Here is an 11081-nt window from a genome sequence, read left to right on the forward strand (position 1 = left end):
TGAATGATGCTTGTTTTAGCCTTTCTACCTCGAGGCTCGTCGGGCTCCGGTTGTTCTGATGGTCCAATTCTTGAGATATGCCCCTCTGCTCATAGCCTGTATGGAAGGGCCTTCCTTCCCCTCCTCCACGAGAATGACACAATAGTCCATATCACTGTCTTCTATGAACAAGTNACAGAGTTCTTAAGGCATGGTTGCTAGATGAAAGAGTTGCACAATTATTAAGGAACAACTTCATGAGTAACAGTTTTTATTTCATTTATTCGTCTTAGGAGCAGGATTTTTAAATGATGGATACGAAGCATGGGTTAATGAATGAGATGCTGAAGCAGGAAGCATGAATCCTAAGAACATGGTTTCTAATGCATTGTATGAATTCTAAACATGATTTCTATTGCACAACTTGGAATATAAACCTAATAACATGCTTTCTACCCTTTAACAACTATAGCATGCATATTCTCGCATCCCTTTTCACTAGCCACCCCAGTACTTGTTTACAAATTATTACAGACCATGTGAATGAATTACATAAAAGGAAATGAAAAATAAGAGGACAACTATAGAAAGCCTGATTCTGACTTCCTCTCTGAGTTACGTAATAAACCATCTCAAATGCTAATATTGTTCCAACTTTCCCTCATATCTAGGTGTGTCAGAGTTCCTTAAGGACCTCAAGGGGTCCCGGGTAGTGCTCACACCCAGATTTTATGGCTAAGACAGAGTAAATGCAGTATGGAAAAGGCCAGCTTTCGTGCATCCAAGTTCAGAGGGAGCTCAAGGGTCCCAAAGCAAGGCTCACATAAAAGGGGCCGAACCTAATAACCTAAGAGTATAGTGAAAGTGCTTGACATAGACTCAAAGGAGCAGAGTTGGAAAACAATCTTGAAAAGAGCATGTTTGAAATAAGTTTGTAAAACCAGCAGAAGGATTGCTTAGTGAAAAACAATTTTTGAAAGGAAAAGGGGATAAGAGCAACAGTAACACATGCATAATAGGTTCAAATAGCAGTGCAGTTTCAGGAGTTTCAACCAGGGAAGTAGGGGTTGGGGACACAGAGGGTCCAAATTAAAACACATAATTAGTCATGAATTAAGTGCATTAGGAGACATGCTTGTTGAAGGACATAAGCAGGAACAAGTAAATATACTAATTACATTTGAACAAAAGAGGGCAGAATTTTAAGCATGCTGAGTAAAGCAGTAAACAAAAGTGCAACAACATGAGTCATTAAGTCATTGCAGAAAGAGACAATGATTGACAACAAGGGAACACATAGGTTTGAGTTTCAGAATTTAAACTAGGGACATACCAGTTGAAGAAACAAAGTGCAGGAAAAGAAAAGTAAAGCAATCAGAATTCCACAGTCTAGCCTTGGCTTTCAGTCGGCCAGACAAAGCAGTAGCACAAGCAGTAGAGAAAGAAAGAGAGTTTGAATGTGTAAGTGTGTGTTTTGAACTCAGTTGTTCGTGTCTTGTTAATGAAAACATTCGGCTATTTATAGCTTTAAAAACGAGTAGAAAAATAAGGTAACAAGTAAAAGTTTAACACAAATATGGAAATAATCACAATTAGAATCAATTAATACAAGTATTTCCCCTTAATCAAGGAGTTACAGCCCAAACGGATACTACATGGATAATTAAGGAAAGAGAATCAGTTTGAGAAAGATTGATTTTACCATATAAGGGCTAGTAAAAAGAATAGAGTAAATAATTGAGTCTAAGTACAAAATATACTTAATTTTGGGAAAGGATTCAGCAAGGTAAAACATCACAGTAAACAAAGGGAATCAATTAATTTAAACAAAACGAGTGAAACCAGGGGTTTATAAGAAAATATTTGCAATTAGTCGTGACTTGAGGAAATCAAGATCAATCAAGAAAGAATCATGATTCTGCACTTCGCCATATAAATAGAGAGGAAGAATGAACATGCAAGGCTAAACATATTGGCAAAAGAAGCAACCATGTAAACATACAACAGTAACAGGAGTAGGCTAGGGCTCAATAGTAAAAGAACCTACTTGAAGCATAGTAGTCAACAAAGTCAAGCAGTCACATAGAACCAGAAACGAAGGAAACAGTCTAACACATAGCAACAGGTAAAGGAGATCTTTTTTTAAAAAACTCTCAGTAACAGGTGAGAAGAGTTTTAGGAAATTAGGGTTTTAACAATAGTCGAGTAAAAGAAAAATGGTAAGGACTCTGAATCGGTCAAGGCAAACAAAGGAAAAGGATCTAACCACAAAGAACCCAATCAAAACAGGCATATAAACAAATAAACAAAGACAGTTTCAGAACCCCGGATAGAACCAAAACACTTAGGGTTTTCAACACGATGAACCAGGTAGAAGGTATAAAACATAACCGAACCATCTAAACATAGTAAAATCATAAGACAATACTAAAAATAAAAAGAGAAGTCTTTTAAAAGAGGTTAAGAAAACCCTAATCTTTGAAGACGAAGAGCCACTTTGAAAAATCGAAAAAACCTTTGAGAAAACACCAGGACGTTCGCGACATACACAGATCTAAGACAGATCTAAAAGAAAATCGAAGGTCTTCAAGGCTAGGGTTTCGAAGAGCCCAGAAAAAGTAAGAAAACTTCGAAAAGTTACCGATCTAGCCGGAAAAGCCATGGATCTGACTCGAAAGGCCAGGGATGGCCGGGAAAAGACCATGGATAGAAGTTAAGCAAGGACTGGACCAGATCTCTTCGAGATCTGTCCATGAAATCTGAAAAGCGGGCCACCAGGAGACATAGGAGAGCGGTATATGGCTAAAACAGCCATGGGAGTCCATGGATTGAGTGGGGATTGAAGGGGATTAGGGTTAGCTTTAGGTTTCAGAGAGAATTGGAGAGGAGAGGGTATTCAAGGGTGGCGGACTGGTGAGAAATTATTTAGGTTAGGGGGTCGTTTGTGTTTAAAAATGGTAAGGGTAATGGGGACCGTTGATCTGGGAGATCTACAGTCGAGATTAGAGTGGGTAGGTAGATCGCATTATAAAATTGGGTTTGGGCTTGGTACAGTGGGTATAATTGGGTTGGGAATTAGGTTTTGATTTAGGTTATAATTGAAAATACAAAAGGGGCTGTTATTTAAATAGCCAGTTTTTCCTTTTTAATTCATAAAAAATAGAAAATAGTGTCTGAAAATAAATTTAAAGTACTAATGTGTTTTATAATACATAATTAACAATTTTAAAATGTAGGATCCAATTTTATGCGTATAAAACATAATTAAACGTCAAAATGGCTAATATTGCAATTATGTGCAATTTAGCCTTAAAAATACTAAATATAATTGCAAAAAATATGTAAAAATTACCTTAGCCGTATTTTGGCATAAATATAAAAAATCCAATAGAAGAATTCTCAAGATAATCATCTTGGAAATAATTATTGGGGATTTTATGGATAAAAAAGGGAAAATAAGTCAATTTAAGCCTTTAAAAATTATGAAAAAAATAATAAAATACTTGGACATGCTTATGTATGCATATATGCTATTTTGAAGGTGTTTTGCATATTAAAAAATATATAGGAAAAAATTGGGTATCAACAGCTGCCCCTCTTTACTCGGGAAGAATGAAAGAGTTTCCGGGTAAAGAAATGATGGCCAATTTTGACCGAGCGAAAAGGTTTGAAGAAGATTTAGGCCGCACCCTGGATTCTGAGCTGCCTACATATCCCTGGTTTTTCAGGAATCAGGCAGTATGTAGTTCAGGATCCGCGGCGGAGTATGCCGATGGAGACTTTTCCAAGGGCGGACGCAATATCTAGAGCCTGGTGAGTGATAGGTTTACGGGAATGGTTAAGTTTGATATGGATGCGGGCACTGGAGCGGAATTGCTCTTGCCGGGATGGCCATTGCTCGACGGTTTACTTGCAAATAAGCAATGCAAGCATATATTGTGCGCATGATGCAAATTCCCGTTGGACCATGAATGCTGTCTTTGGACGGTTAGGAATGGCGTCCTCAGACCATGATGTCCTGGGCCATGAAGCGTATGATGAAGGATTCGCAGGCCATGAAATGATGTTCTCGGGCTATGAGGATGGTGCCTCCGAACCATNGACCACTTCTTGGGATCTTGGCTGATGTACCAAGATAATGCATCTCCTTTCAATCTTCTCATGAACAGCTTCATGCGATTCTCTCGTCCTTCCCCACTCCAACCAACTTGTTGCAGTATGTCCTCAGATGGACCCCTAGATCACCCGTACCATCAAACATTTCGAACTTAGGAGGTTTGTACCCCTCGGGCAGTTCGACATAAGGCTGTATGCAAAGATCCTCATAGTTCAGCCCTTCGATTCCTTTGCTTCCCTCAATGTCTTGAATCCGGCTGGTCAGTTTCTTAAGTTTCTCAGCCAGGTTCTTGATAAGCAGATCCTTTTTGTCAGACTCAGGTGTGCATGAGATAGGTTGGGTGGAGTGTGGCATGGTTTCCACGTAGATTAGATTGTTATGGTGGCCTGGTGTATGGGTGTGGAAATGGTCATTTGTGGAGTTTTGAGGTTCTGGGATGAGTAGTGGAGTGTTGTTTGGGGTATGGCAGGTGTTGCATTGGTTCTTTGGTGGAGCAACGGGATGGTGAAGAGCGGGATGCTTCTGTTGTTTTGGGATATTTTAAGGAGGTGTAGGGTTTTGAGTGTTGGGGAAGTTGACATCTCGGGTGCTGAGGGAAAATGACAGGCTTGCCAGATTCGAACCTGATCGAGCTCTTCCTGAAATTTCAACAGCTTCTGCTCAAGTTGTGACACATTCTCGTTAGGGCCCCGAATACGATGGCCATCAGTGGCCTCAACCCGTTAAGTTGGGATCTCCTTCCTGATGTTGTTCAAATTTTCCAGAACCTCATAACAATCTCCTTCACAAAAACAATCTGAAATGGTAAAAGCCTAAAAAAATCCCGAGCAGAGTCGCCATGCTATCGCGCCCCCTTTTTCCCTCCGCGGAGAGGAGTCCGGGTTTCGACATTCATGGAGGTGTAATGACTCATTTCCTTTTGGGAATTGGGTATTGCATTTTTTGAAGAGTCGCCACCTAACGATTTTTGAGGTGCGTTAGGGCACCTTACAAGGTTTATCTACAACTACGTTTGATAACCAGAGATAGGGTAAGGGCTTAAAATTATCCTAAGGGGAAGGTGTTAGGCACCCCTCAGGATCCACTAGTGTGGTTCCCTACCAGACATTTTTTTGTGAATTTGCGCAATTAGCAAGTAGATAAGTAAGGCTCACTAGCAAGGGATTTAGGTAAAAATACACAAGAATTTCAAAAAGTGATTAATAAAAGCAAGGTTTTGAAAAGAGTTATAATCTAAGCATGCTTGTGAATGTAAAGGGGTCCTAGGTTTGTTTGTAATATGTATCACATCAATGCAATACCCGGTATGACACTCCTCAAAAGAGGGGATACACGTGATATTAGCGCACCGATCATCATATCCATATCTATCCTTTCTCGCCCCGTGAAGGTAATTAAAGCGAGGGTTGGTCTCGATTCTTATTGTATGCTGTTACCCGTCCCTTCCTATCAGTCCCGGAGGAATTTAGGACTCCTATTCCTATAAGATGGAGGTTCTAGGCAGACCCTCCAATTCAAAGGCAAAAATACTAAAGAGACATACAGAACATATAAGACTGAATTTAGAGGGGGAAACATATAAGCAAGTAGAAGGCTCATGTATACCTCCGCAGATAATGCACATAGACAGCATGACTTATACGCAGTTATGGTCTGAATTTAAAATCTTAAAGCAAGGTGTTTGAGCGATAACATCAGAACCAGATTTATCACATGACTCAGAAAAGAAGTCCGAATCAGGTTTTGCCTACTGATTTTAACAGTTGATAATTAAACAAAAGCAGTTCGAGTTTTATTAAATTTATTACCTAAGTCTTGCCTAGGCGCAAAGCGAGACACGACAGTTGTTCCAAGTCATTAAGACAATTTGGAGATTATTTTTTATTTACCTAAAACATGTTGTTCTAGTTGCAGAGATGGTTACCAATTTTATTCAGAAGCATCACAATGTGAAAATTATTTCTTTACTACCTTTTCATGAATTAGTAATCGACTAGGTGTTTTAAACGAAATGCATATAGAATCATAGGACATGATATCTAATATGCACATGCAAATGGCAGAGTCCCTAAGGCATGATTTCTAAGTGTACATAATAGTTGAAGGATTTTTGAAATAACAGCTTTTTATACCAATGTTGTTATTGCCCTAGGAGCAGGATTTCTGAGTGATAGACATAAAGCATGGACTAATGAATGAAGTGCTGAAGCAAGAAACAAAGGTCCTAAGAGCATGATTTCTAATGCATAATGAATCCTTAACATGGTTTCTATTGCACAATTAAGAATATAAACCTAATAACATGCTTTCTACCCTTTAACAACTATAACATGCATATTTTTCATCCCTTTTCACTAGCGACCCCAATACTTGTTTACCAATTATTACAGACCATGTGATGGAATTACATGAGAACTGAAAAATAAGAAGTTACAACTTTAGGAAGCCTGATTTTGACTTCCTCTCTGAGTTGTGTAACAAACCACCTCAAATGCTAATATTGTTCTATAGCTTTCCCTCATACCTAGGTGTGTCAGAGCTCCCTAAGGACCTCAAGGGATCCCGGGCAGTGCTCGCACCCAGATTGCATATCCAAGAGTAGGTGCAGTATGGAAGGGCCAGCCCTTATGTGTCCAGGTTTAGAGGTAGCTCAAAGGTCCCAAAGTAAAGCTCACATAAGAGGGGCAGAACCTAATGATCTAAGAGTGCATGTGAGAGTGCTTGAAATAGTTTTAAAGACAACATGTTTGAAATAAGTTTGCAGAACAGTACAAGAGTTTTAAAGGGAGCAAGGGATAGGAGCAGCAAAATCACAGAACAAGTTCAGGGAGGAGTACATGCTTCAGCAGTTACAAACAGGGGAGTAGGGGTTGAGGACATAGAAGACCCAAAACAGAAACACATAATTAGTCATGAATCAAGTACATTAGAAGACATGATAGTTAAGGGACATAAGCAGGAACAAGTAAACATACTAATTACATTTGAACAAAAGAGGGCAGAATTTTAGCATGCTGAGTAAAGTAGTAAACAAAAAGTGCAACAGCATGAGCCATTAAGTCAGTGCAGAAAGGGATAGTGATTGACAACGAGGGAACACATAGGTTTGAGTTTCAGAATTTAAACTAGGAACATACCAGTTGAAGAAGCAAAGTGCAGGAAAAGAAAAGTAAAGCAATCAGAATTCCACAGTCTAGCCTTGGCTTTCAGCCGACTAGACAAGGCGGTAGCACAAGTAGTAGAGAAGGAAAGAGAGTTTGAAAGTGTAAGTGTGTGTTTTGAACTTAGTTGTTCGTGTGTTTAGAGAAGAGAGAATAGGGTATTTATAACTTTGAAAACGAGTAGAAAACAAGGTAACAAGTAAAGCTTTAACACAAATATGGAAATAATAACAATCAGAATCCCATTAATACAAGTACTTTCCTTTAATCAAGGAATTACTACTTAACGGATACTAACAGAGATATTTAAGGAAAGAAAATCAATTTGAGGAAGATTGATTTCTGCAATTCAACATATAAATAGAAAAGAATGAACATGCGTATCAGACATGCAGGGTCAAACATATTGACAAAAGGAGCAAACTAGACAAACATAAACGTACAGAAGTGACATGAATTTGCTTATGGACTACTCAAAGCATGGTAATCAACAAGGTCAAGCAGTCATGGCTCACACATAGAACAAAAATGAAGAAACCAGTCTAACACAAAGCAACAGGTAAAAGTGATCAGACCAACACACGGAAATAAGTAAAGGAAGTCTTTAAAACTCACAGTAACAAGTGAGAAAAGTTTTAGGAAATTAGGATTTTAACAAAAACGGTAAGAACTCAGACTCAGTCAAGACGAACAAAGGAAAGGGTTTAACTATGAAGAACTCAATCGAAACAGGCATACATACAAAAAGACAGTTTCAGAACCCCGGATAAAACCAAAGATACTTAGGGTTTTAACACGATGAACCAGGTAGAAGAAAAACATAAACAAATTGTTTAAACATAGTAAAATCATAAAACAACACTGAAAATCGGAGAAGAGATCTTTTAAAAGAGGTTAGAAAACCCTAATCGTTGAAGACGAAGAGTTGCTTTGAAAAAATCGGAAAACCTTTAAGGAAAACACTTAAGAGGTTCATAACATACACAGATCTAAGACAGATCTGAAAGAAAATCGGAAAGCCTTTAAAGTTAGGGTTTCAGAGAACCCAGAAAAATGAGAAAGACTTCGAAAAGTTACCGATCAAGTCGGAAAAGCCATGGATGGCCGGGAAAATACCATAGATAGAAGTTGAGCAAAGATTGGACTAGATCTCTTTGAGATATTTCCACAAAATCACGAAAATAGGCAACCAAGATACATAGGAGACCGGTACACGTCTCAAACAGCCATGGGAGTCCATGGATTGAGTGAGAATCGAAGGGGATTAGGGTTGGTTTGGGTGGCGACGGTTAGGGTTTGAGTGAGGTTGCAGAGGGAATTGGAGAGGAAGGGGATTCAAGGGTGGCGGGTTGGTGGAAATGAACTAGGTTAAGGGGGTCGTTTGGGTTTATTTTAGGCAGGTGGAATGGTGGCCGTTGATCTGAATGATCAATGGCCCGGATTAAATGGGGTAGGTGGGGATCCGGGTTTGGGTAGGGTTTAAAAGGGTTAGGGTTGGGTTTAATTAGAAATTGGGCCGGGGAATTGGGGGTTTGATTTGGGCTAGATTTGAAATACAAAAGGGGCTGTTATTTAAATAGCCAGTTTTTCCTTTTTAATTTATAAGAAATAGTAAATTGCTTCTGAAAAATAAATTGAAAGTACTAAAGTGATTTATAATATATAATTAATAATTTAAAAATACAGGATCTAGTTTTATGCGTCTAAAATATAATTAAACTTTAAAATGGCTAATATTGCAATTATATGCAATTTAGCTTTAAAAATACTGAATAAAATTGTAAAAAATTTGTAAAAATCACTTTTGCCATATTTGGCATAAATATAGAAATACAATAGACGAATTATCAAAAATAATAATTTTGGGAATAATTATTGGGATTTTATGGATAAAAAAAGGTGAAATAAATCAATTAAAAAAACCTTTAAAAATATGGAAAAATAATAAAACCCTTGGACATGCTCATATATGCATACATATGCTATTTTGAAGGTATTTTACATATTAAATATATATAGGGAAGAATTGGGTATCAACAACTACTATTGCCAAAATTAAACAACTACTTAACTAAACTAACAAGAATGCATGTGATTATGATTGGACTTTAATCCTTGGAGATGAAGATCCCAGTATTATGATCGATTTATCAATTCTTTTGAGTTTGTAATCACACATGTTAATCAGAAAATCTACGATTGCTATTTGAGCAGATCGTTATATGAATAAAATGTTCCCACAGTACTATCCGCCTATCCATAATATATTAATCCTATATTCTATGGTACCGAATCTATCACGAATGAATTAATTGCGACATTCAACTGAGCTACAAGTATATTTCTATCCTAATCGCGAAATCTTTTCCCGAGCCATAAGTTTAGAAAAAGCCATCTCTAATTCTACCTCTAATCTAAATATGAACTTTTCAGCATAGATAGATAGTTCGATAAATTTGTGGCCACACAATTCACAGATTAAAACGAGAATTAGAGAAACAACCAAAAGATGATAAGTCGTATTAACATGGATGTAATTAATAAAATTTTAATATTCATGTCAATTACAACCCCGGAAAGTAAAGAACTATCCACTCATAGTTAAACTAATGATCATATTAATGTTTAAAATCATAAAACTATAAGTAATGAAATAATGAATGAAAAACTCTATGGATTTTAACTTCTAAGTTATCCTGGCGGTATTTCTCCTTCACAAAGGTCAAACTCTCTTCAAAAGTCGAGTTTAAGGACTATTTATATGTGTAGAAAATGTCATAGACGATTTTAACTAAGTCCAAATAAAATAAGAAAAAGTTGACTTCGAGGCACAGTGGATGCGCCACACTGAAGATAGCACTGAGTTTGATTGCTATATTGGGTGCGGGATACTAGGGAGAACACTGAATTTGATGCTATATTGGGTGTGGGACAGTGGGCTCCCCTCTATTTGCCTAACTCTTGTCTTCCATCTTTGCATATTCCCCATCATCACATCATGATAATCTCCATCATTAGGCCATTAGTAACCCATTGTATTTTCATTCTAAACATCCTACGACTAAAGTAACTTTCAGGAGCTATCACCAATCATCATTTTTCGTTAAAAATTGTGCACTTCTATTTCATTCTCCTTTATTTGTCCTTACACATACAAACAATGCAATTAATCTCAAAATTTCACAATGCACTTTAATATCACCAACATTACACTAAAATGTGAGGCAATTATTGTCGTATTATATGTATTTTTAGCTAAATATTACCTATAATCTTATTTACTTCCTACTGAGCAATGCATTCCTAAGGTTCTACCTCTATTACTAGTAGTTACAGTGGGTGGACCATAAGCCTGTCAATTGGATCGAGTTAGCTCATGTTCGTACTGGTTCGGCCAGAAAAAAATCCCGATTGAAATGACCTGGTTGGTATCAAGTGGGGGTACCAGGGAGAGGGGCTAGAATGAACAAGGCACTAGGCCCCATAGACCAACCTAGATGGTAGTCCGAGTCTCGGTCCATCAGGGCACCGACCCGAACCGACCTCTAACAATCAAAACTATATTTTTTAAAGCTTGCTATTTCTACAGTTTGACTGTTGGCCAATGTTTAGAAATAGACAAAATGGACTTCTAACCCCCCCAGAGGGCCATGACTGGCACCCGGGCCATACCTGTTGAGCACCAATGCACATTTTATCTTACCTTTCTTATTATCTATAAGGGACGACAAGATCAATATAAATGGTAGGCATGAATCCTAAACAACCAATAATGACAGATAATGGCATGAATCCGGCAACCCTGCAAATCTCACCCTCTTATG

The sequence above is a fragment of the Nicotiana attenuata genome, chromosome 11 (genome assembly GCF_001879085.1).
Source record: "Nicotiana attenuata strain UT chromosome 11, NIATTr2, whole genome shotgun sequence".
Classification (NCBI taxonomy): domain Eukaryota; kingdom Viridiplantae; phylum Streptophyta; class Magnoliopsida; order Solanales; family Solanaceae; genus Nicotiana; species Nicotiana attenuata.